The 24,469-nt window shown below is 45.0% G+C and overlaps 1 long non-coding RNA gene across 1 annotated transcript in view; it reads right to left on the bottom strand.

The window, feature by feature from the left end:
• The window catches only part of LOC144819213 (uncharacterized), a 299,059-nt gene that overhangs the window by 253,935 nt on the left and 20,655 nt on the right, over positions 1-24,469 (bottom strand). Inside the window, exon 2 of the long non-coding RNA XR_013607237.1 lies at positions 20,525-20,586. This is a non-coding gene — a long non-coding RNA (uncharacterized LOC144819213). The remainder of the gene's footprint in view (positions 1-20,524; positions 20,587-24,469) is intronic.

Genomic DNA, 24,469 nt, shown 5'->3' with positions numbered 1-24,469 from the left:
AAATAGCATTGGCCAAAGGACAAGGGTTATCTAGGCCCACTGAGAAGATGGACCATTTAGGCAGGTGAATAAGGTGTAGCTGAACGTGTTACAAAAGATAGAAAGGAAGATAGAGATGGAAAAAACCATTAGAGACCAGATGTGCCCTAAAGGGAAAAAAAAATATATGAATAAAAAGAATAGGAGATATCAATCTGCGTGGAATAAAAGGTGCCCCTAATGGACTGAAAATACACCCAGGGATGTGCTGAACAAGTAGTGAAAACATGCAATAAACATGGAGGAGGAAATCAAGGGGAATGACCCTCGGTACCTTGTCTAACAGGATATTTCGGAGACCGGTTCTGTATTTTGGCGAGGGCCTCTGCATACAATGGTCACGCTGGGGAAGGCACCATCTTATTCAAGTCCAAGCTGACGGGATCAAAAAATAAATAAAGTTTGCTGCTAGATGGTCCCTCGAAAATGAAGATTTTAAAAGGATGGGGCCACGGTCAAATATAGGTGCGTGTGTATACATGTGCATACCGTGGTGTGCTCTAAATCAAAGCTCTCCCATATATTTAACAGGACTGAGACAAAGGAATAGCCGGACTCATGAACCACAGGGTAATTACTGGGCACGGCCGCGAAGATAAGATAATAAAAGGAAAGGTGAATAATTACTGCGTGGATGATCACAGGAGAGGGAGCGGGATGACAAAGGGGCGGGATGAAAAAAGGGGGGTGCTGCACGGGAAAAATATTTTTTTTGCGCAGGGAGGGATGGGCAAAGGACAAAAGACAAATAATAAAGGAAGAAAGAATAATTACTCCGGGAATGATCACGGGAAGGGAAGCGGAATGAAAAAAATGAAAAAAATGCTGCAAGGAGAAAGTATTTTTGCAGAAAGGGATGGGCAAAGGGCAAGGGGAGGGTTCCAGGGTCTAAATTACAGAAGGGCATTGGCCCAGGGACATTCCTCATTGAGGCCCCTCTCTACACTTTGTAAGTAGAAGATCCAAAATACTTCTCTCTTCTTTCGAACTGACGTGGGGTCAGATCCCTGACGCACCTGAATTCTTTCAAGGACTGACCATTTAAGGTCTCTTTCAGAGTGGCCTTTGGATAGCCAGTGGCCCACAATGGGGGACCCAGCTTTACCTGTCCTGATATTGGATTTGTGTTCTCCAATTCGGGTGCGGATTTCGCGTCCAGTCTCACCAACATATGGGAGATTACAGGGGCAAATGATGACATAAATGAGGTTGGAAGAGCGACAGTTGGTCATCGCGGTGAGGGCCACGGTGCGCTCAGGGACGGTAATAGTCGCTCCAATCATAGTGTTGGGGCACGCTTGGCAATTGCCGCACCTGTGGTTACCAACAACAGGGTTGGTTCCTGTGATGGAACTTTGGATCATGGGCATCGTATCCGGTAACCTGCCTCTAACGAGATGGTTCCTCAAATTTTTGTTCCTCCTAAACGCAAAGATTGGTTTGGGTAAATGGGCTGAATCTGGGTCCAAATTGAGAAGGTGCCAGCTGGAATTAATAGCCTGGCGCAATTTGTTGTTCAGATTGGAGTGCTTGGTGATACATACTATCTTCTCCGAGGGGTCTTTTTCGCTTTGTTCGAAAATAGCTTCCCGTTTGTAATATCTTGCTCTCTTGAAGGCATCTTTGACAAGCCTATAGGGATAGCCGCGAAGTAGGAACTTGTCTTTCAGCAGGTCACCCTGCAATAAAAAGTCCTTCATATCAGTGCAATTTCTCCGGATTCGGAGAAATTGGCTGAAAGGGATGCTATCTCTTTGACAGCACGGGTGGAAGCTGCTGTATTGCAACAGTGTGTTTCGTGCAGTGGGCTTCGTAAAGAGAGAGACATAGATCTCATTATGTTGGTGTTCTACCCAGATATCAAGGAATTCAATCCTGGTGTTGCTGGAGTGCGAGGTGAATTTGAGATGTTGGTCGGCTAGGTTCAACCATGAGATAAAGTCAGTCAAAGTTGCCTGGTCCCCCTTCCAAATGAAAAAAATGTTGTTAATAAATCGGGACCAAGCCCGGACATTTTCATGGAAGGGGGCTATTTCGTTATATATATGGGTTCGTTCAAATGTTCCCATATATAGGCAAGCTATGCTGGGCGCACAAGCTGCGCCCATACTGACTCCTCGGATCTGATGGAAGTAGCTGTTGTTAAACTCAAAGTAGTTGTTGAGGTTAGTGCAAATATATTTGGACCTCATCTGAGGCCACCTTGTATCCTGAAGGTAGATGTGGATTTCAGGAAGGGAGAGTATATTAATATGTGCGATAGTTCATTTTTGTGGACAAACAAATCAACAGCTATATATATTAACATTCTGCCCTTTAGTTGACACTATCTAACTTATGCATTTGTACCATAACTTTATTGGGGGGGGGGGGTTTCTCATTCCTTTTTTGCATTTGACTATGACAAACTTTCTAGTTATTTGCATTCTACTTAACTTTACAGCAGTGATCCCCAACTGTACACCCCTGCAAACCAACAGGAACACAATAGCAACTGTCAGCAGTGATATGTTCAAAACAGAGATCCATCGTGGAAGCCAGGAGAACTAATTTGAAAACCACTCTTGCTCAGGGGTACCTCCTTCTTCAGGCATGCTTTGCTTGGAATGCAAGTGTCAAAGTTCCATTGTCCATGCCATTCCCTGGGATGAAGGTACACCACGCAACACTGATACTATCACAGACCCAATCCTCTATCGCAGTCATTAAGTCCAGCACAGACTGATGCTGCATTGCCATGAGGTGGATAGCTTGCTTTTCTATCTTGATCGAATTGAGGCCGAGCTCAGTGCTGTTCATTATCTTGAGCATTTCCAACTTCATTATTTTCAACCAGAGTGCATTTGTTTTTGTCTATAGGGTGAAGAAGGGTATCAACCTTCCCCCCACACCTTCAGCTGTGCCTCTGTGAACAGTCTAATCTCTTCTGGGATGTACTTAAACTGAGCCCAGCCAAAATAGTCCACTGCTCTCTTTTGCGAGCTTGGTGCAGAAAGGTGGTCTTTTTCTACAATATTAGCTGGTGCAACTCTGTTAGTTCTCCTTTGGGAATACCAGGGTCGGGGTGTGCACATTAGTCACCAGGGAACAGAGCCCCTCTAACCAGGAAACTGTTTGGTATAAGCGTGTTCGCCATACTCTCAGTAGAAAGTGAAGGTGCCCATTGCATATCTGAAATGTGCAATATCACACTGCAGTTGGCATTCGTGCCCATTGGAAGTGTTCCTTTTCCTCTGAAACATAAGCAATATAGGGTAAGTTGGCCCTTCCCCTCTAGCCAAAAATATCCACCCACCTCAGTGTCTCAGATTTCCTGATATGGGTTAGCCATACTTTCTTTGAACTCTCCCCCATGAGACTCTTTCCCTCTTTATTTCCAAGCTGGACGGCGGTACACTGGAATCCCATATCGGGAGATCACTTGCTATTAAAGGAAACCACCCCAGATACACTAAGGGTTACCCTCGGTCTGCAGGAGCGAACATATTTGTGCATTGAGTTAGAGGTTTTGCTACCTCCAAGAATCTCTTCTCTGGGAAGTCTCGGGGCCAACAGTATCCTCCCCTATGATGCAGTTTCTATGCATCCTGTCGAGCTCAGTTTGTATATCATTTCGTTCAGTGAAGAGGTATAATGCTGTTGGGTTTGTGGCGAATCGGGGCAGATTCACAACTATCCTGAGGTTCTATCTTATTGGGCGGGATGTTTGCCCTTATCCTACATAACTAGAGGTGACTAAGGCACTTTGCTTTTTCAGTGGCTACATTTTGGGACAGGTAAAGTCTATCTGCACCTACTATATGTGGAATGAACGTGCAGATATCACATGACCTGGCTGGTGCTTGGTAACCCTCTCACCCTCTAGGGGGCGCTAGAGGGCGCACGAGCAGCATGGCCGCACTTGAGTGAGGCTCCTGCAGCCTGTGCCGCTATCCCGGCGGTGGAAGGACAGTGATACTACTGCTGGGGGAGCTGGCAGTGGCGGTGCAGACGGCGCCAAAAGCGAGGGTGCCCGCGCTTTGAAACAGGCCGGCCATTGGAATCCCAAACGGCGCTGCAGAGCGGATACACATAAAAGCGGGGAGAGATAATCGCGCTTCTGAGGTGAGAAGCGTGTACGGAGTGTGGAGAAATACTGATGCTTTAGCGACTACACATTTGAGAATCCGCTTACACTGGGCTGCAGGTGGGCAGAGACATACGACCCTGTGTAGGGATCTGAGATTGCTGGGCACGTGAAGCTCACACTATATGCCGCGTTATGGGACAAAGCTCACGCACCGCCACGGACTCATCATATTTTTCGTAGTGCAAACTGTATCTACTGACAGTGGTTAAAAAACACATGTTGGTGAATGCTAGAGGGTTAGTCACAACCCCGCTCCTATGGTGGTACCGGCAGAGAGCTTGGTGAATCAGTGTGCCCTGATCCGGGACCACGTGCACTGGAGCCTCTCCGAGAGACCCGTTCTTCCCGCTGCACGTTGAATACTTCACGACAGGGCGAGAACTACTGGAGTGAACAGAGATCTGGTGAACATACATGTTGGCAGAGGAAGGACGCTTGTTGAAGATCACGGATACAGCTGCAGGACTCGGAGCTGACCTGGTAGATAGTGCAGGGGGTGCATAGGTTGCTGTGCTAATTTATGACGGAGGCCTCCGGATCGCCCGGAGGTAGTAGAGGTAGAGGAACCAGTATTGCCAGAGCGAGATCAGCAAAGGGTGCTGTCATGGGACGACAGGACACTAGACAGCCAAAACTATCCTTTGAATCGACCCAACCGGCGAAGCAAAAAGCTAGAATGGAGTCGGACGCAGGAGGGTCGCACAACATGTCAACTGCAGGTACCAGCCGCGACGCCGCTGCGCCGGATATGCACCTTATACTGCAGGAAATGAAGCAGGGTTTCGCGACAGTGGTGGATAAGGTAGACCGGCTTTCCTCCAGGATGGACGCTATTGCACAAAAAATGGACGTTCACGAGGAGCGCATCACAGCGGCTGAGAGGAGGATATCGGACAGTGATGATACTGTAGCGTCCCATGATGCCAGGCTGTCAAGAATGGACAACATCCTCAAGGTAATAGCTGCAAAGAATGAAGAATTGGAAGCGCGCAGCCGCTGCAATAATGTACGCGTGGTGGGCGTGCCGGAATCGACGAACACAGGGCGGATGGAGGAATATGTGGAACGGATTCTGAAAACAGCGGTGGGAGAAGAGGTTTTTTCGCAGCAATTCATTGTCGAGAGGGCACATCGATCTTTAGGCCCTCAACCCCAACCAGGAAAACCACCCAGACCGATCATAGCACGGCTGCTCAATTATAGAGACAGGGACGCGGCTTTGCGGGCTGCAAGAACCAAGAAGCAGCTTACCTGTGATGGAGTTAATTTCACCCTGTACCCTGACTTCACACCGATGGTGCAAGATCAAAGACGGAAGTTCTTGGATGTGAAAAAAAAGCTTCGAAACTTGCAAATTGATTATGCTCTACTATACCCTGCAAAACTCAGAGTAACGCACCAGGCAAGACAGCATTTTTTTGTAAATCCACAACAAGTTGAGAATTTCCTGAAATCGATAAGGAGAGAGCAGGGACAGCATCGAGCAGAGGGAGGAGCGGAAGAAGAGGCAGACTGAATCCTCACAGACTATTGTTGGCATAGACTGTAGACTAACCTGGAAAATGCAGGGGTCGTTGCGGACAGATTCTACTGCACTAATGACCTGGAGATTTTGCATGGACACTGCTGCTGTATGCGCAGGTTACGGATGCAGTCGGCGTTGGAACTGAAGGTGGTAATGTATGCCAGGCGACACCCCCCTTCTCTCGTAGACACCTCCATGGGGAGGCCTGACACGAAGTACGAGATGGAGGGGGTAATGAAGTGCGTACCTTAGATGACCCCATTAGGGTATGCCCCATTGACACTGGTTGTTACACTGCAGCTCATTGGGGGTTTGCTAGCGGTGACAAGGGAGGGGGGGGGCAGGGTTGCTGGAGAGTTGGGGATGCTTCAGTGGGAGGGGGGTGGATGGGCAATGCATGCATTATGGATGGTTATAGCAACAATTGCAAGGTTGAAGATATGGAATGTTGCAATGATGTCTGGGGGGGAGCGGGGGGGGGTTGTTGGGTTGTTTGCAAAGTGCGGGAGGAGGTGGGGGAGGCGGAAGGGAACTGGGATGGTTGGTTACTACGGTCAATGGATGCACAGGCACTTGCATGTCCACAGGAGCTATTGTTACGAGATGGCTGGCGGGTGGAGGAGACGGGTGGATGGATGTAACTCTATACTTGATACAGATGATTATGGCTGATAAATGTAAGAATTCATTGTCGATTCTGTCATGGAATGTGCGGGGCATTAATGATGCTAGGAAGGGCAGACATATACTTGCTTATTTGGATAGGCATAATGTGAACATAGCACTGTTGCAGGAGACACACTTTAAGCCACAGTTAGATCCCACTTTTGCTAGAAAGTGGGCTGTGATCAGAAAATTCTCATCCTATTCTTCGTACTCAAGGGGCACTGCTGTGCTGATCAAGAACTCCACTGCTTTCCACTTGCTGGGGGAAATACTGGACCCTAATGGTCGCTTTGTAATAGTGTGGGGGAGATTGGGCACGGATACCGTGGTGATTGTGCGTTGCTACGCACCTAATGTTGACACACCAGACTTCTTCACGATGTTATGGGGACATGTATTGGGGGTGGGAGCCACTCACGTTATCTGGGGGGGGGGGGATTTTAATGTCACACTATACCCTGGTATGGATAGATCAGATGGCTGCGTACAATATAATAAACAAGTGCGAGACATGTTGGTGGGCATCATAGAGGAAGCTGGGCTAATAGATAGCTGGAGACATGCGCACCCCACACGCAGGGAAGGCACACACCTTACTTCACGCACAAATACATGGGCCAGGTTGGACTACTGTTTTGTGACGCGGGGACTATGTGAAGGGATTGGAACGGTAACACATTTGTCGAGAACTTACTCTGACCACTGTCCGGTACTGGTGTCCCTTGCTGTGCCGGGTCATAATAGATTGAGACCACCTTGGAGGATGCTCCCGTCCATGCTGCTGGATACAGTTTTCAAAACTGAATTGGGAGTTGAAATTGAGGAATTTTTTCCTAGGAACAAGGACTCGGTGGCTAGTGTGGAAATGGTGTGGGAGGCATTCAAAGTCACGATCAGAGGAATTTGCATATCTAAGGGCAGAGGGGTGCTGAGGGATATACAAAGGACGTTGAGCAGATTAGAACGAGAACTGAGAGAACTAGAGATAGACATGACAACAAGTCCGGACGCAGGGATCCATAAGACATTTCGAGATAAATTGACTGAATATGAGGCAGAAGCGGTGAGAGAGGTCAACTTCAAGGGAAAGTACTGGACAGCACGACGGTATTGCGAGGGGGAGCGACCGGGCAAAGTGTTGGCTGCAGTGACGAGGAAGCCGCGATTTAGCTCCACTGTGTTAGAAATTATGACACAAGACGGCACACGGTGTAGTGACACTGAGAGCATTCAGCAGAAGTTTGTGTCGCATTATAGTCATCTTTACACTTCAAAGCAGACTGGTGCAGTTAACATGGGCGGCTTCTTAGACGACATTGCGCTATGTTGGATCAGCGATGTGCATAGGGCGTTCCTTAGCGCGCCGCTGGAACTAGATGAGATACGCGCTGCAATAATGTCACTGTCTAATGGCAAGGCGACGGGACTAGACGGACTCCCTGCGGAGTTCTATAAATGTTACATAGATATCATGGCACCAGTCCTTCGTGAAGTCTATGTGGAATCTTTGGACGTAGGTATGCTGCCGGGGTCGATGCGAGAAGTAGTTATTACCTCCCTGTTAAAACCCGGGAAAAACCCGACGGATACGGACTCCTATCGTCCACTGTCACTCATAAATTGTGACGCTAAAACTCTTGCTAAAGTACTCGCGACGCGCCTTTCTCTGATAACGACCAAACTGGTTTTACCTGATCAGGCTGGTTTCGTGCCGGGCCGTGCGACGTCGCATAATCTCAGGACGCTGTTCTCTTTGATTCAGACAATCGCCCCAGATATTCCGGTAGCCGCCGTGTTCCTAGATGCCACGAAAGCATTCGACTCGGTTGAATGGGCATACCTAATTGCTATATTACACAGGATGGGGTTCCCGAAGATGTTTGTTAACTGGGTGGAGCTGCTATATACTGCTCCGACGGCCAAAGTAGTTACTAACGGGTTGTTGTCTTCCCCGATACCGATAACCAGAGGCACTAGACAGGGGTGCCCTCTCTCCCCATTGCTTTTTGCCATAGCGATAGAGCCGCTGGCTTGTCGTATCCGCCAACTGCATAGAGACAGCGCTTTTCGGTGCTACCAACGCCAAATTGGCATATCATTGTATGCGGACGACATCACGATCTAGGTGAAAGACCCGCAAGCTACTCTTAATCCTATACTAAGAGAATTCCTGGTTTTCGGACGAATATCGGGAGTGCAGATCAATTGGAAAAAATCTCAGTTTTTCCCGCTCACTGGTGCAGTCCACAAATTTCAGTTAGACTATCCCCTGGAGTGGTGCGATACAGATCTTAAATATCTGGGGATACAGATATCACTTAGCAGGGAGGAGACACTGAGGATGAATTACGGAGTGGCTGTATCGAAACTGGCGGATAGCGTTACACGGTGGCAGACACTGCCATTGTCAATGGCAGGGAGGGCATCATTAATAAAGATGGTGATACTGCCGAAGTTCTTATACCTATTTCAGAACGTTCCTTATTTCCCTGGTGCCTTTTTTTTTAAACAACTGAGGTCGGAACTTCTTCGTCTTTTCTGGGGAGGCAAACAACCACGGGTGCGTTGGGACATTATCACCCAGCCCTATGAGAGGGGAGGCTTTGACGTCCCTGACTTTGAACTCTACTATTTAGCTGCACAGGCACAGCACGCCTACCACTGGATTAACCCCACGCCCTGTATGCCACAAGTCGCAGCAGAAGACTGGATCGCACGACCTCTGCCGCTTAGTGGCTTGATACACGGTTCGGTGCGGGACATTGACACGCCGTTCACTACGGTGACATGCACCATAGATGCTTGGACTCGCATTGCGAGGACTCTCAATGTCACGCAACTGTATTCATCTGCTATGCCCCTCACGTATCACCCCGGTATGCCGCTCCTACAAGAGGCTGGATTTCAGCTGATGTGTAGGCGCCTGAAGGTTGCCAAGTGGGGAGACTTATTCCTCGAAGGGCAGTTCCGTACCAGGGAACAATTGTTTCAGGATGTTGAGCCCACTCCTCTAGAGGTTTTCTATTACGTTAGGCTTCGGCAGGGGCTCAGAACGCTCCTACCTGACTTCCCGAAGGAACCCGACGTGGTGTTGCCACTTCACGCAATGCTGTTATCCGATGGTCGCCATCTCGTCTTCAGATTGTACAACAATATCAGATTACAGCGTCAGGGACCTGAGAGCTCCGCGCGTAAACAGTGGAGCGAGGACCTGGGTAGAATTATTTCTGACGATCAATGGCAATATTGTAGTGCCATCACAGCTAGGATTTCATCTAGCAACAGGCTGAAAATTATTCATTTCAAGTTTCTACAGAGATTTTATTATACACCTGTTAGAAAGCTACGATTTCGCTTGGCGGACAACGATAGGTGTGAACGCTGCAAGGCGGAAGGGGCGGGATTTATCCACTTGGCGTGGGAGTGTCGTGGTGTATACGACTACTGGTCGGAGATACGGGATGCTTTGCAGACCATGACTGGAGGAGTGATCGATAGCGATCCGTTAATAATGTTATTGGGGTACACACGGGATATACCTAAGAAGGTTCGCAGGTTTGTGGAAGTTGCGCTACTCTTAGCCAAAAGACGTGTGGCATGCAGATGGGGCAGAGGAAGGGCCCCAAAGTTCAAGGAGTGGATGGCAGATATGATTTATTGCCAGGACCAGAACAGTGTGTATGCAGATTTGCTACCAGTGCGCAGTAGGCCAGGCGATATATGGGGTCCATTGCAGAACTACTTATTGAAAGATGCGGAGGCGTCAGCTGACTCAGACACTGGCAGTCAAGGGTAGAGGTTGCTACGGGTGCCCCACTGATACTACCGGGGATACCCCTTAGACTCCTATATGAGATACTGTATCCAACTACTCCTGTGCACAAGATCAGCCCAACCTAACTGTTGATTGCTCTATGTAACGGTTGAGACAGCTTGAGAATAGGGACGGGTGGCTTAGAATGATAACAATGCAAGATTATAGACGGGCACTGTCTTCCTGACGCTTGTTGATGCATAGCTATGTTGTTTGAAGCCCCTCAAACAAAACAAAAAAAGAGCCACATTGTTGTAATGTAGTGCTATCGTATAACAGATGGACCACGTGATGAAGAACAGCCTGCAAAATGTTATCTGCATGTATCTGCCCTGTTCAGGCTCGCCAGGCGCCATATTTAGATTTTCTGTATGTATACGCTTGGGAATGCAATGTGGACATGTGTAACCTACCTGACTGTTGTTTTCTCTTGCTGATTGTCAAGAAAACTTTATAAATAAAGGTTTGATAAAGTTAAAAAAAAAACAAAAAAAAAAAACCCTCTCACCCTCGAACCATGCCCCATTACTTCTGAGCTTACCAGTGGGCCTGCTTCCCTATCTTCCCTAGCTTCCGACCGCAGCCCCCATGGTCGTGTGTTGGTGCATCCCTTGTTGAATTTTGGAAGGGTGTGGCAAGGTGACTGGACCTCAGTAATCAAAAAGCAGGAAAGTTCACAGAACATAGAAGGAGGCCGGCTAAGCTAATATTCATCCTGGAACTTTTGACTAAGAAATTGCAAAGATCTACCAGGTGACAGTAAAAAACCAGGACTGCCTCCGCAAATCTGGGATGCCTGATCACCCTGGTGAACTTCCCCAACTGGAAGCTTGGGCTCAACATCCAATTGAGGCCCCACCGCTCATTGATTCCCTGTGCAGGCAGGTATGATTGGAGGACTCCCTGAAAAACTCAGAAGGAGATGGGATGTCTTACTGCCATGCCTGCTTTGTGCCTACAGGGAAGTGCCACAGAGGGAGTAGGGTTTTCGACGTTTGAACTTCTGTTTTGTCATCCTGTCAGGGGACCATAGTGTCTAGTAAAGGAAGGCTGAGAGAGGTCTCTCAGAGACCCCAAATAAGACATTGTGGGCTATGTGTTTGACCTACATTTTAGGCTAGATTAGTACATGGAAAAAGCATTCAAGAACCTTTAGGCCAGCTAGGACCTCCAGAAGCTCCGGTATAACTAAAAGGCTGCACTGGTATAGTTCCAACCAGGGCAGAAACTGTGAGTGTTGGTGCCTGTGGAACCTAGAGCCTTCCATGACAAATGGAGTGGACCCTACCATATCCTAGAAAGAAAAGGGGAGGTCACCTATTTGCTGGATCTTGGCTCTTGCAGGAACCCCAAAATGGTTATCTATGTAAATTGCCTTAAACTCGATCACGGCTGATATGGCCATGCTGATGGACACTGATTAGGATCATGAAGAAGCTAGCAAGTCTCTACATGACCTCCTCTCTAACAGTCCCAAAGATGGGTCAGTAGATGGAGTGAGCTATTTTCCCTTACCCCTGGTCAGACTAACTGGTGTGTCCATGTTGTGGACTCTGGTGACCGTCTGCCTGTCAAAAGTAAACTGTACAGACAGGCTGACTAGGAGAGAGAAAGCATCAGAGCTGAAGTCAGCATGATGCTGGAGTTCGGGGTAATTGAGCCACCTGAAAGTCCCGGGGTTAGCCCACGGGTCTTAGTGCGCAAAACTAACCATTGGGGTAAAAAGAAAGAATTGAGGTTGTGTGTGGACTACAGGGGTCTCAAAGACAGATGCACACCCTATCCCAAGGGACGATGAGCTCATTGACAGGCTAAGGGCAGCCAAATTCCTCAGTACACAATACACAGCTCTAGAACACTCAATCCTTATACGAGTCTAGGTATTACAATAAGTAGTACAGTTGTAGAGGATGGAAAATCACAATTAAATATGTTTCTTTTTATTTTCAGCCTGTTGGCTTCTTCATTTGTTTTTATAGCCAGCCAAAACGTGGTTGTCGTATGAGGGAGTACCTCACAACTTCTTCGGCACTGCAAGCTTGACACTGTACTCTTGAAGAAACCTGTAAATCGTCTCCAATTCTAACCTGGCAGGCTCTTATTGTGGTATAAACACATATAAATCCAAAACCATTAAGAGTTCACTGTCATGTAAAAAGCAATCCTATAGTATCTGGCCGCTGCTAATATAAAGTCTTTGTTACATGAATCAACTGTGTGAAGTATCAAAAGTCAAGCGAGTATGGTGCATATCACTGCAATTCCTCAGTACCTTTGATTTGACATCAGGGCACTGACAAATTGGTCTGACCGTAAGAGCAAAAGAAAAATCAGCATTCTCAACCCCAGATGGGAACTTTCAGTTCACTGTTATGCCCTTTAGGCTAAAGAATGCCCCAGACACCTTCTAAAGGTTGGTGAAAAATGTCCTTGCTAGTTTGGAGTCTTTTAGTGCAGCTTATCTTGATGATATTGCTGTTTATAGTTCCACCTGCCAGGATCAACTGATCCACCTTGGAAAGGTCCTAGAAGCTCTGCAGAGTGCAGGCTTCACTATCAAGGCAAGCAAGTGCCAGATAGGGCAGGGCTCTGTTGTATGCTTGGGCCACCTTGTAGGAGGAGGCCACGTTTAACCCTAATAAAACCGAGATCCAGACAATTGTTGACTGGGTAGCTCCCACCAGTCAGACTCAAGTCAAGGCATTCCTTTGTTTGACTGAGTACTACGGGAGGTTTCTGAAGGGAAATGGGTCCTTTGTGGGCCCCCCCTTACAGAATTGACCTCCAAAAAAATGCCAAAGAAAGTGAACTGGGCAGTGAGCTGTCAAAATACTTTTTACATTCTGAAGGAAGCAATGTGCTCAGCACCCATTCAAAACAGTTGCAAGTACAGACAGGTGCCTCTAACCATAGAATTGGAGTGAGCCTATCCAAAACCAATGTTGATGGTATGACCAGCCTGTGGCTTTCATTAGCAGGAGGTTACTCCACAGAGTGCAGCATTGAAGTGCCATTGAGAGGGAAGCCTTTGCTCTCACTTCTTTGTTCAGACGAACCACAGGCCTCTCCGATGGCTAATGCAAATGAAAGCTGAAAAACGCAAACTATTGAGGAGGTGCATTTCCCTACAGGGTATGGACTTTAGAGTGGAACACAGACCTGCGACTGACTATGCCATAGCTGGTGTCCCTTCCAGGTTTTTCCACTTGGAAGATGAAGGGAATCTTGGAAAAGGTTAGTCTCATTATTTTTTGATTAGGGGTGCCCCGTTTTGACATTGTCTTCCCCACTTTTTGGCTGGAATTTGATGTTATTTTGACTGGAGGAGAACTGGGTCCCTGCTAAGCAAATCTCCAGTACCAGATCTCTTTCCCAAAACTGTACAATTGTTTTCCCCTCTGAGCAATATTTTTAGCACTCTCTGTAAGTCCCTAGTAAAGGTCCCCCAGTCCCTAGGGCATGAGGTGCTAAAGAGGGTTCATAATGGCTGCAGCATGAATTGTGCCCCCCTTGGGGACCACTCACCAAACACATGCATTAATGCCATTGCAGGTTGCATATTTTGGTGCAGACAAAAGTGAAAACACAATATGATTAAGGCTCCTGGTTTTCCGTTTAAACAGATTTCTACATATAAATACAGACAGAAAATGTGTATTCCTTTGTCTGTATTTATAAATAGAAACGGAAAAATACTTACTAACCGGCTTTATGGTGTGCGCACAAGGGTTAGGAAAAGAAATCTGATACTGCTACTGCGATGTCCTGCCGATTATTCTCCCTTCTAAATCACTCCGCCTTCCTGAGTCTGGGCTGAGCACTCTATTGCCAAGTGAGAAAGATCTGCTAATGAGCGAGTCTCTCTACTTCCCAGACAGCATCAGGCCGAGAGCGCTTAATGGCCTTTATCTATACATCTCACACGTATTGAACAAGCCACGGGGTTAATTGCGCCCCCCAGACATACTGTTAACACCATGACGCTCGTCATCTGTTGTCTCACTATCAGCTCGTAGGAACTGCCTGTCCGGCGGCATAGTTTAAAGTTCAAAGAAATGGGCAAGCAGCAGGACAGTGAAGTAGTGGTAAAACTGCACGATGTGGTGGTGGTGGAGGAATCAGTGAATCTTAATTTCTTTGTCAATCTACACGTGGATTTCTTGTTCGCGATGCTTTTTTCCTGTTCGCAATTGCTGTTTGCGTGCTCGGGGGGGAAATATCTCGTGAACACGCATTTTGAGAACGCGAACAAGCAAACAATTTCATGAAGTCGCGGAACGCAGAGTTTTGGGTAATTTCGCGTTCCACGGAGAACGCGAAATTACCCAAAACTCTGCGTTCGGCGACTTATTGAAATTGTTTGCTTGTTCGCGTTCTCAAAATGCGTGTTCACGAGATATTCCCCCCCCCCCGAGCACGCAAACAGCAATTGCGAACAGGAAAAAAGAATCGTGCACAAGAAATCCACGTGTACGCGGAATTTCTACGTGTTCGCAGAGATTTTTTACCGTTTCGCGGAGATTTGCGTAACGCGATTACACAAATTCCGCCCACCCCTAGAAATCAGGAAACTAAGAGCCCTGCTTACATTCCTTGATTTTCACTCAGCTTTATTTTCTTAGCCACATAGCAGGAATTAAGTTACTTCTATTGGGATAAGAGTAACCCTGTGATGGCAAAAGGTTTGTGATGTCACCGTCACTACCCATAGCGCTGGGGTGAATCAACAACCATGGATGTGAACATACAAGCTCAAGTCTCGGGTTTGGCTCACCATCCCATGATCCCGGCCAAATCCCTTAATTTCCCAGTGTCTGTAAAAATGAAAATGACCTTGTGTAATCAAACTGTTGCTCATGTAAAGCACTTCAGAACCTTTGGTGCAAAGTCACACTATAAGAAAAGAGGCAAAAAATGTGAATTGTCTATTAAAATAAATGTGAAAAATTATTAGCTGCAGCGTCTTCTTTTGCTTGCCACAAAAATAAATGTGGATAAATACAGATAAAATTATTTAAAACAAATATGGATAAATATAGACGGAAATGTGAAAAAAATAAATACCATAAAATTGGGAGCCCTAAATATAATACACATTCTGGGTAAATTTCAAGAAATGGTTGTGATGCACTCAATTTACTTCAATCTTTTTTTTTACTGATAATCAAACAAATGCAGATTCAGAGTCTGAGCTTTCAAGGCTAGAGCGAGTCTCACCAAATCCCGCAAACAATCTTCAAACTAGATAGACCACCTAAGTGTACTAGTTGTGGCCTGCACTGCTATCCGCCCTAGGGCTGCTAGTAAACAATGTTAATTCCAAATTCATCACAGTTCAACAAATATGTAAACCTAGATTTCTTGTACATTATACAGTCTTTATACAACTAATTTCCAATTTTCTTTTGTTATTGCTAAATATTGCTTCACACTTGATGAGAACAAAAAAGTAATCCTCCTTAATCACAGAAGATATATGCATATGCTGATATGACCAGATGTATTTTGGGTGCCAAGACCCTTCATCAGGGGTAACTACATAACAAAAATAATCAGGATACAACTCCATCAGTAATAATGATTACATATAGTAAACAGGCATTCAGAAAATGAGAACGGTCATGAGTAAATCTGAGAAAGCTAGCCCATTCCAGAGTACATTATGCAGATGTGTGCACCATCACCACTAATTACTTGTTGTGCTGAATCACCCATACACTGTCCTCAAAAGTTGTTGGAAAGTGTGTATTGGGTAGGGTCAAATGTTGGTCTGCCACTGGCAATAAGGCCACTGACACATGATAGGACTCAGCATAGGTCTTAAAAAACATATTCCTATGCTCAACACTTGGTAACGTGGCTGCGAGCAGACGGGCTTAATTTCAAAGACAGGTATGTAAAGCATTTAAAAACAACATTTCAGTAAATTATTAAGATACAACACATAATAAAAATCCAACACCAATTTATAACAAGCATTGAAAATGCAATAGGTCTCACCTTTGATTAAGTTAAAGCCATTTGCTTTACTAATGGTATTGTATAGCAAAGCAAAAGGCTTTAACTTAATCAAAGGTGAGACCTAATGTCAGTCAGTGTCAGTCAATCAGTTTCAGTCAGTGTCAGTCAGTCAGTGTCAGTAAGTGAGTGTCAGTCAGTGTCAGTCAGTCAATGTCAGTCAGACAGTCAGTGTCAGTCAGTGTCAGTCAGTCAGTCAGTGTCAGTCAGTCATTGTCGGTCAGTCAGTGTCAGTCAGTCAGTGTTGGTCAGTGAGTGTCAGTCAGTGTTGGTCAGTCAGTGTCAGTCAGTCAGTGACAGTTAGTTTCAGTCAGTGACAGCCAGTCAGTCAGAGTCACTCACTGTCAGTCAGTGCCAGTCAGTGTCAGTCAGGGTCGGTCAGTCAGTGTCAGTCAGTGTTAGTCAGTGTCAGTCAGTCATTGACAGTCAGTGTCAGTCAGTGTCAGTCAGTGTCAGTCAGTCAGTGTCAGTCAGTCAGTGTCAGTCAGTAAGTGTCATTCAGTCAGTGTCAGTCAGTGTCAGTCAGGGTCAGTCAGTGGCAGTCAGTCAGTGTCAGTCAGTGTCAGTCAGACAGTGTCAGTTCCAGTCAGGGTCAGTCAGTGAGTGTCAGTCAGTCAGTGTAAGTCAGTTTCAGTCAGTGTCAGTCAGTCGGTGTCAGTCAGTGTCAGTCAGTGAGTGAGTGTCAGTGTCAGTCGGTCAGTGTCAGTCAGTGTCAGTCAGTCAGTGTCAGTGAGTGTCAGTCAGTGAGTGTCAGTGTCAGTCGGTCAGTGTCAGTCAGTGTCAGTCAGTCAGTGTCAGTCAGTGTCAGTCAGTGAGTGTCAGTCAGTCAGTGTCAGTCAGTCAGTGTCAGTCAGTCAGTGTCAGTCAGTGTCAGTCAGTCAGTGTCAGTCAGTCAATGTCAGTCAGTGTCGGTCAGTCAGTGTCAGTCAGTCAGTGGCATTCAGTCAGTGTCAGTCAATCAGTGTCAGTCAGTCATTGTCAATCAGTGACAGTCAGAATCAGTAAGCCAGTGTCAGTCAGTGTCAGTTAGTCAGTGTCAGTCAGTGTCAGTCAGTCAGTGTCAGTCAGTCAATGTCAGTCAGTGTCGGTCAGTCAGTGTCAGTCAGTCAGTGTCATTCAGTCAGTGTCAGTCAATCAGTGTCAGTCAATCAGTGTCAGTCATTGTCAATCAGTGACAGTCAGAATCAGTAAGCCAGTGTCAGTCAGTGTCAGTTAGTCAGTGTCAGTCAGTTTCAGTCAGTGTCAGTGAGTGTAAGTCAGTCAGTGTAAGTAAGTCAGTATCAGTTAGTCAGTGTCAGTTAGTCAGTGTCAGTCAGTCAGGGTCAGTCAGTCAATGTCAGTCAGTCAGTGTCAGTCAGTGTCAGCCAGTTTCAGCCAGTGTCAGTCAATCAGTCAGTGTCAGTCAGTCAGTCCGTGTCAGTCAGTCAGTGTCAGTCAGTCACTCAATGTCAGTCAGTCAGTGAGTGTCAGTCAGCCACTCGGTGTCAGTCAGTCAGTCACTCAGTCAGTCAGTGTCAGTCAGTCAGTGTTAGTCAGTGTCAGTCAGTCAGTGTCAGTCATGTCAGACAGTGTCAGTCAGTTTCAGCTCTGTAGACCTTGTTCTTTGGCTCTAGAGCAGCTCTGCTGACCTGGTTCTCTGGCTCTAAAGCAGCTCTGCTGACCTGGTTCTCTCCCTCTGCAGCAGCTCTGCTGACCTGGTTCTCTCCCTCTGCAGCAGCTCTGCTGACCTGGTTCTCTGGATCTACAACGGCTCTGCTGACCTGGTTCTCTGGCTCTAAAGCAACTCTGCTGACCCAGTTCTATGGCTCTAAAGCAGTTATGCTGACTTGGTTCTCTGGCTCTAGAGCAGCTCTGCTGACCTGGTTATCTGGCTCTAAAGCAGCTCTGCTGGCCTGGTTCTCAGGATCTAAAGCAACTCTGCTGACCTAGTTTTTCTGGCTCTACAGTAGCTCTGCTGACCTGGTACTCTGGCTCCAGAGCAGGTCTGCTGGCCTGGTTGTTAGGCTCTAGAGCAAATCTGCTAACCTGGTTCTCTGGCTTTAAAGCAGCTCTGCTGACCTTGTTCTCTGGCTCTAGAGAGGCTCTGCTGACCTGGTTCTCTGGCTCTAAAGCAGCTCTGTTGACCTAGTACTCTTCCTCTAAAGCAGCTCTGCTGACCTGGTTTCTCTGGCTCTACAGGAGCTCTGTTGACCTGGTTCTCTTCACAAAAAAGTTCTTAACTTTTCCACAGCCCATACGCATGCTAGCGTTTCATGCTCTATGGTACTGTAACTTACCTCAGCATCTCTTAACCTTCTCAAAATAAAGACAACTGTATTTTCAGTTTGTCCTTGTTTTTGGCTAAATACAGCACCAATTGCTCTAGCGCTCGCATCTACCATTATGATGTTTTTTATCTTATCTTATCTAATCAAAGATTTATAAAGCGCTCGCACACCCAAGGGTTTCATGGCGCTAACCTACAGGAGGCTAACTCTACTAAGGAGACCATCATTCCTTAGGCCGTAGCCTGGGTGAACAGCCATGTCTTTAAAAGCTTCCTAAATGAAAGGAGAGCGGTGCAGGAACGAATTTCAAAGGGAAGAGAGTTCCACAACTTGGGAGCAAGGGAAGCGAACCTGCGGCCTCCCTTGCGTGAAAGCTTGTAACGAGGAACTGTCAAGAGAATTTGGGAAGCAGACCGGAGGCTGCGAGAGGGGGTGTATCTGAGCAGAAGTTTCTGGATGAATTTAGGACTGCGAGCGTGTAGGGATTTAACATTTTTTAGTGTTGGGTCCAATAGTTTTAGAGCAGGCGCCTCCGCTATGTCTTTTTTGATGGTTTTAAAAGCAGCATTCTGCTCCTCATTCCATTGATACCTCACATTTTTCCGTAACAGTTTCCATAAGGGTTCAACTTTATTTGCATATCCTGGTATGAACCTTTAATAATATTCGCTTAGCCCCATGAATGATTTTAGGCTTTCTTATCGTTGGGTTTCGGGGCATCTCTTATAGCTTTTACAAGATCATTCTTAGGTTTAATTCCTTCAGATGTTAAAACATGACCTAAATACTCAATTTTATTATCCATGAATTTACACTTGTCTTTCGAAATGGTCATTCCTTTTTCCTTCAATATTTTTAGCACCTTCCTCAAAATTTCAAAATGTTCTTTTTCATTGTTTGCTTGTATCAAGATGTCATCTTGAAACGCTTCGACACCTTTGATGTCGCCAAAGAGAATGTCCATTAATTGTTGGAAAACGCCAGATGCGGACGCTAGCCCGAATAGCAATATGATGTACCTGAATGCTCCGAAGGGAGTTACAAACGTTGTCAATTTTTTGGATTCCTCAGTCAAACATACCTGGTGATATACCGATCTTAAGTCTATTAATGAAAAGTATTTTGAACCTGCAGTAGATGTTAATATTTCCTGGATCTTGGGATGTGGATGGCAATTGATCAAGATGTTTTTATTGAGTGATCTGAGGTCAACACATAGTCTGATTTCACCAGATTTATTTTTTTTAGATACTACAATTGCCGATACCCACTCCGATGCATCTGTCGTTTGAATGACCCCTTAGTTACACAATTTGTCTAGGGCATTTTTTAATTCATGCTTTACAGACAGTGGTACCGATCTTACCTTATGTTTCACAGGTATTGCTCCCTCTTTTAGTTTCATTTCATGTTCGAAACCTTTGACACAACCTATTTCATTTTTTAAAACATCTTTGAAACTCTCTAACAATTGTTTTAAACTTTCACAGTTGTCTTTCACATGAATTGAACTTACATATTCCTCTTCAAGAATGATGGGTTCATCTGCCCCAGGTTTTAATATCACTCTCAGCTTAGCCAGATCTTTCCATCCCACTAAATTACGGCCACGTTCTGCCACATATATTTTAGTATCAATTACTCTTCCTTTAAATGTGAGAGTATCACTGAAATAGCCAACCATGTCAATATCAAATTCCCCAAATGCTTTTGGGTTTACATCTATTTCACACAAATTGATGTCATGCCATTTTTCTTCAAATAGGGTGTCTGATATTATTGTTATTGGTGAACCCCAGTCAGCAGTGAATTGCAACTTCACTTCACCTATCACTTTACCTATTAATCCTTTAATTTTTCCATTATCAACATCAATGGACAGCACTATATTTGCGCACATATCCTCTTCAAACTCACTTAATGCACTAACGTTCACATTACTCATTAACCTTTTAGTTTTACATAAAATTGTGTAATGCCCACATTTTTTACATTTAACACATCTCTTTCTTAGAGCTGGGCATGCTTTATATGTGATCCACATATAAAATAGCTTACATTTTTACCTTCTACCTTCTTGATATTCTAACTCCTTTCATAGTTTTTATTTTCATATTTTTTTCCTTTCCTGTAAGTAAAACACATTGGAATTAGTATTTGTTCAAGACAATTCTTTTGTAGATATTAGCGATCTCTCAATACTCTTTGCAATATCTATTACTTCTTGTAAGTTAGGGTTCCTACAAGCAAGCAACCTCTCCTGTACTTTCTTTGAATAACAATAAAATACTAGTTGGTCCCTTTGAGGAAGCTGGGATTTTCTCTAGATTTTCTTACCCATCTCTAGAATCCCAAACCAGGTCGACTGAAACTTTTTCCCTGTTCTAGAGATATAAAGAAAGATTTTGCATTGCTAACCTTAAACAATTTCGAAATACATCCAATTGAACTTAAAAGACCACTGACTACAGACTAAAATTTTGAAGATTTATTACAAAGCCTAAAATAGCTGGACATACAAACATCTCAGCAAAAGGTTTAGAAAATAAACTGGCACTAATACAAACATAATCCTAAACAGGATTCTTAGGCGACTCAGAATAAAAACCTAAGTCAATTCGAGTAGCATTAGGCAACCAAGAACAGTCCCAGCTTGAAGTTTGGACTGCATTTACAAAAAGGAAAGGAAATTGTTAGTCTGTCCCTACACTACACTAAGGTGACATCCCTACATAACATTCCCATCAAATCAGAGTAAATTTGTCAGCAGTGAACACTTCCAAAGAAGTACATTCACTTTTCTCTAGGCAGAGAGTCTGACTATCAAGCTCGTTCTAAGATGCTCCTTCTTACACCCCACTCTACCCTAAGTTCCCCAAGACTCACTCTCTCTCTACAACTTACTACATCCTGCTCTGTCAATCCCCTAACAAAATCTGCTCTCCACCCTCTGGTGCTGTCCCTAATACAAAATCCCCAAAACAGTCGACACGCCCTAAGATACGCCCCTCTGGCAGGTGAAGATCTTTGGAGTTTTCCAGCATGGCACCTTTCCATCCAGCGTCCGTTGGTGTGTCCTTGGGTCCCAGGCACCTTCTCGCTAAATATTGCACTCCCAAATTCTTTGGCAGCCTTCCTACATGCGCACCTACTATCCTAACTCCTAAACAATGGACTCTTCTACCTAACGAGCCTTGTGGCCTTCCACACATACATGGGAACATCTCTGCAACCATTCGAAGTTACAATTTCATATTTTGCTGAGGACAGCTTTCCCCAAGGAGATAATCATTCCTTCTCGACTAAGGCTAACAAAAGAAAATACAGTTAGGCCTCTACTGGCTTCAGCATGTCTCAGGCCTCTGCACGTTTAAAAGACTTTTCTAATACAACATGACATTACATTTTATTACTGCAACACGTTAATTCTATTTTCAATATGAGTACTAGCTTTCATATTAGAAGCCTAAGTTAATTCACTCATTATTAAACACATATATTTCAAAAGCATTTTATTAATAATGCAACATTACACATGTGGTTACATTTCTGTATTAGGCAACACTGCATTTCGATTAAACTTTACATTAGTCTCCTATTAATAAACACCCCAATATGTATTGTGCGGATTCTCAGCCTAACGTTATATGTCAAACTACATTAGTAAGCCCTCTAAATATGCGGCTGCTGACTACTCGGGATTATGGTGCACCCCTACAAATTTCAAAATAACATGACGCTCTCTCAGTTCCCCCCTTTGATGACCCGTGTCATCACACCCTACACCATCCTTTGGGGAAAACCGACTTAGACAGAGTTTGTCACCATTTTCCCTCATCTGAGCATCTCCATGTTCTTCAGACTTTGATACTGACTGTCCTGCAGTCTCTCCATTTGCATCTCCTGCATTCGCATTGATCTCTCGAATCGGCTTGACTTGTACCACTTGTACGCTCTGACTAATCCCCACAATCCAATCACACAACACACCACTATTGTTATGGGTCAAGGTGTAACCAGGAATCCCCTTCCCCAGTTGGCAAACTAACTCCCAACCTTTCCAAAGCCCTTCCAATCTTTTCCCACACAGTTTCCTCTGTCAAGTCCTCAATTTCATATTGAATCGCCGTAATGTTGCTTATATATTTCTCCATATCCTTGCTATTATCTGGTATATAAGTACAACATTCTTGAACCTTTAAAAGTTTACAGACTCCTCCCTCTTTTGCTAGAAAGACGTCTCATGCAAGACGATTTTGTAAAACCATACTCCTTATTGACAACATCTCACTCTCAACCAACACTAAGGACTTAGCTGTATTCATGGATATTTTGTCTACAACGGTCGCCAACCTTCGGATCTTCACATCATTCAGAATAACTCCCACCATGGGTATCATTGCTCCAAAAACATCTCCAACTATGGCTCCTGCACTTTCACCTTGCTTCACTCTCACGTGTTGTCCTCCTTCTATCAATTCAAAATCTTCTGTATGATAAATCTTAGGAAAAATGATCTCTATATAGGACGTTAAATACCATTTCTCAGGCAATCGCACATAAGCATTCCTCCCAAAGACAAAATACACCGTCGGAATCACTTGCACCACACTTTGCAAAAAGTCCTTGGCATAATACTCCAAACTAAATGTATGCACACACATGGTGTGACCTACATTGACATTCTCATAATATGTCTGTGGTCGGTGTATGCACAACTTCCCCTTCTGCACTGCAGCTAGAGCTATTGGACCATAACTCGCTTTAGACTTGTGTAACTTTTCTTCGTCTGTCCAATCCACCTTGCCTTGTCCTGAATCTCGCAACTGTTTTTGTTTTCGGTATCCATCTTCTACTTGATCAATGAATTTTTTCTCGGTCTCTGACAACAGGCATGTCAAATTATGACAATGCGCATAAGCTGTATCCAACTCCTGGGTCGGTATAAAATATGTTCCAAGCCTGTCCTCTGACTTATAATAATCATATTTATTTAAATACTTATAGGCCGGCACTTCAGGAAGCACCGCATCATAATTCGAAAAGAAATACTCAAAATGATTACGACCATAAAATATGCTAAGCAGCAAACTACATGAAATTCCATATGTCAGGGGGAGATGATGGTATCTATTACCCTCAGCTTCAGAAGCAGGCAATTGCATACACACATAGCAATCCTTCGCCTCGATTGCATCAATGTACTCATACAACAACTTCGCATACGCATTAAGCTTGAAATTATCCTTGGACAGATCTACATGTAATCTACGACTTTCTTCTAGCAGCAAAGCTCTGTCACGTCCTACCTTTACCTCTTTTTTGCTAGGAGTAGTAGGTGTAGGTGTACACTCAACCTCTACTGCCTGCTCCTGTGGTGCTAAACATGAGACTACAACTACTAGAATAATGAAGAGTATAACTTCTCCTATAAGTATGCATACAATTCACCTAGCTCTACGATTCGGGTTTCCAGCCTCCATGGTCTCAGGACTCGCCTTTCAAGAGAGTCGTTCAGCTGCAATGTTCAAAAGTCTCTTCCTTCCTTCTTTCTGTAGAAGCACTCGAACTACACCCTCAGAGGCTGAAAGTCCCCTTTCTTTATTTCAGTTCCCTATTTACAGCGAACAATAGACAACCCTAACCCTTCTCGTCCTCTACGGGAAGTCCCTAAATTTCTTCTTCTTCCACTTGGACCTAGGTTATTTACAGCAAATATTTACAACAGTCTCATTCATCAATAATAAGGCTTGTTCCAACCGCTTCTAGCACATATTCCAAAAGTTCAAGACGAATAACAGTGGATTCTTGAGCTGAAATTTCAGGGCCAAATGTAGGAAAAAGCAACCTACTCAAAATCAAATGAGGAATTCTGCTTAAAATCGGTGGATCCGGAACAGTGATGGTCAGTACCCCTTCGATATTAAGTCCTGGTACCATCAACAGCACGTCCAGCTTGATGTTAGGACTGTTACTGATCACCGTCACTGCCCTCGCCCTCCCCGATCTCA

The sequence above is a fragment of the Lissotriton helveticus genome, chromosome 2_1 (assembly GCF_964261635.1).
Source record: "Lissotriton helveticus chromosome 2_1, aLisHel1.1, whole genome shotgun sequence".
NCBI classification, from domain to species: domain Eukaryota; kingdom Metazoa; phylum Chordata; class Amphibia; order Caudata; family Salamandridae; genus Lissotriton; species Lissotriton helveticus.
This window is presented reverse-complemented; position numbering and strand designations above follow the sequence as displayed.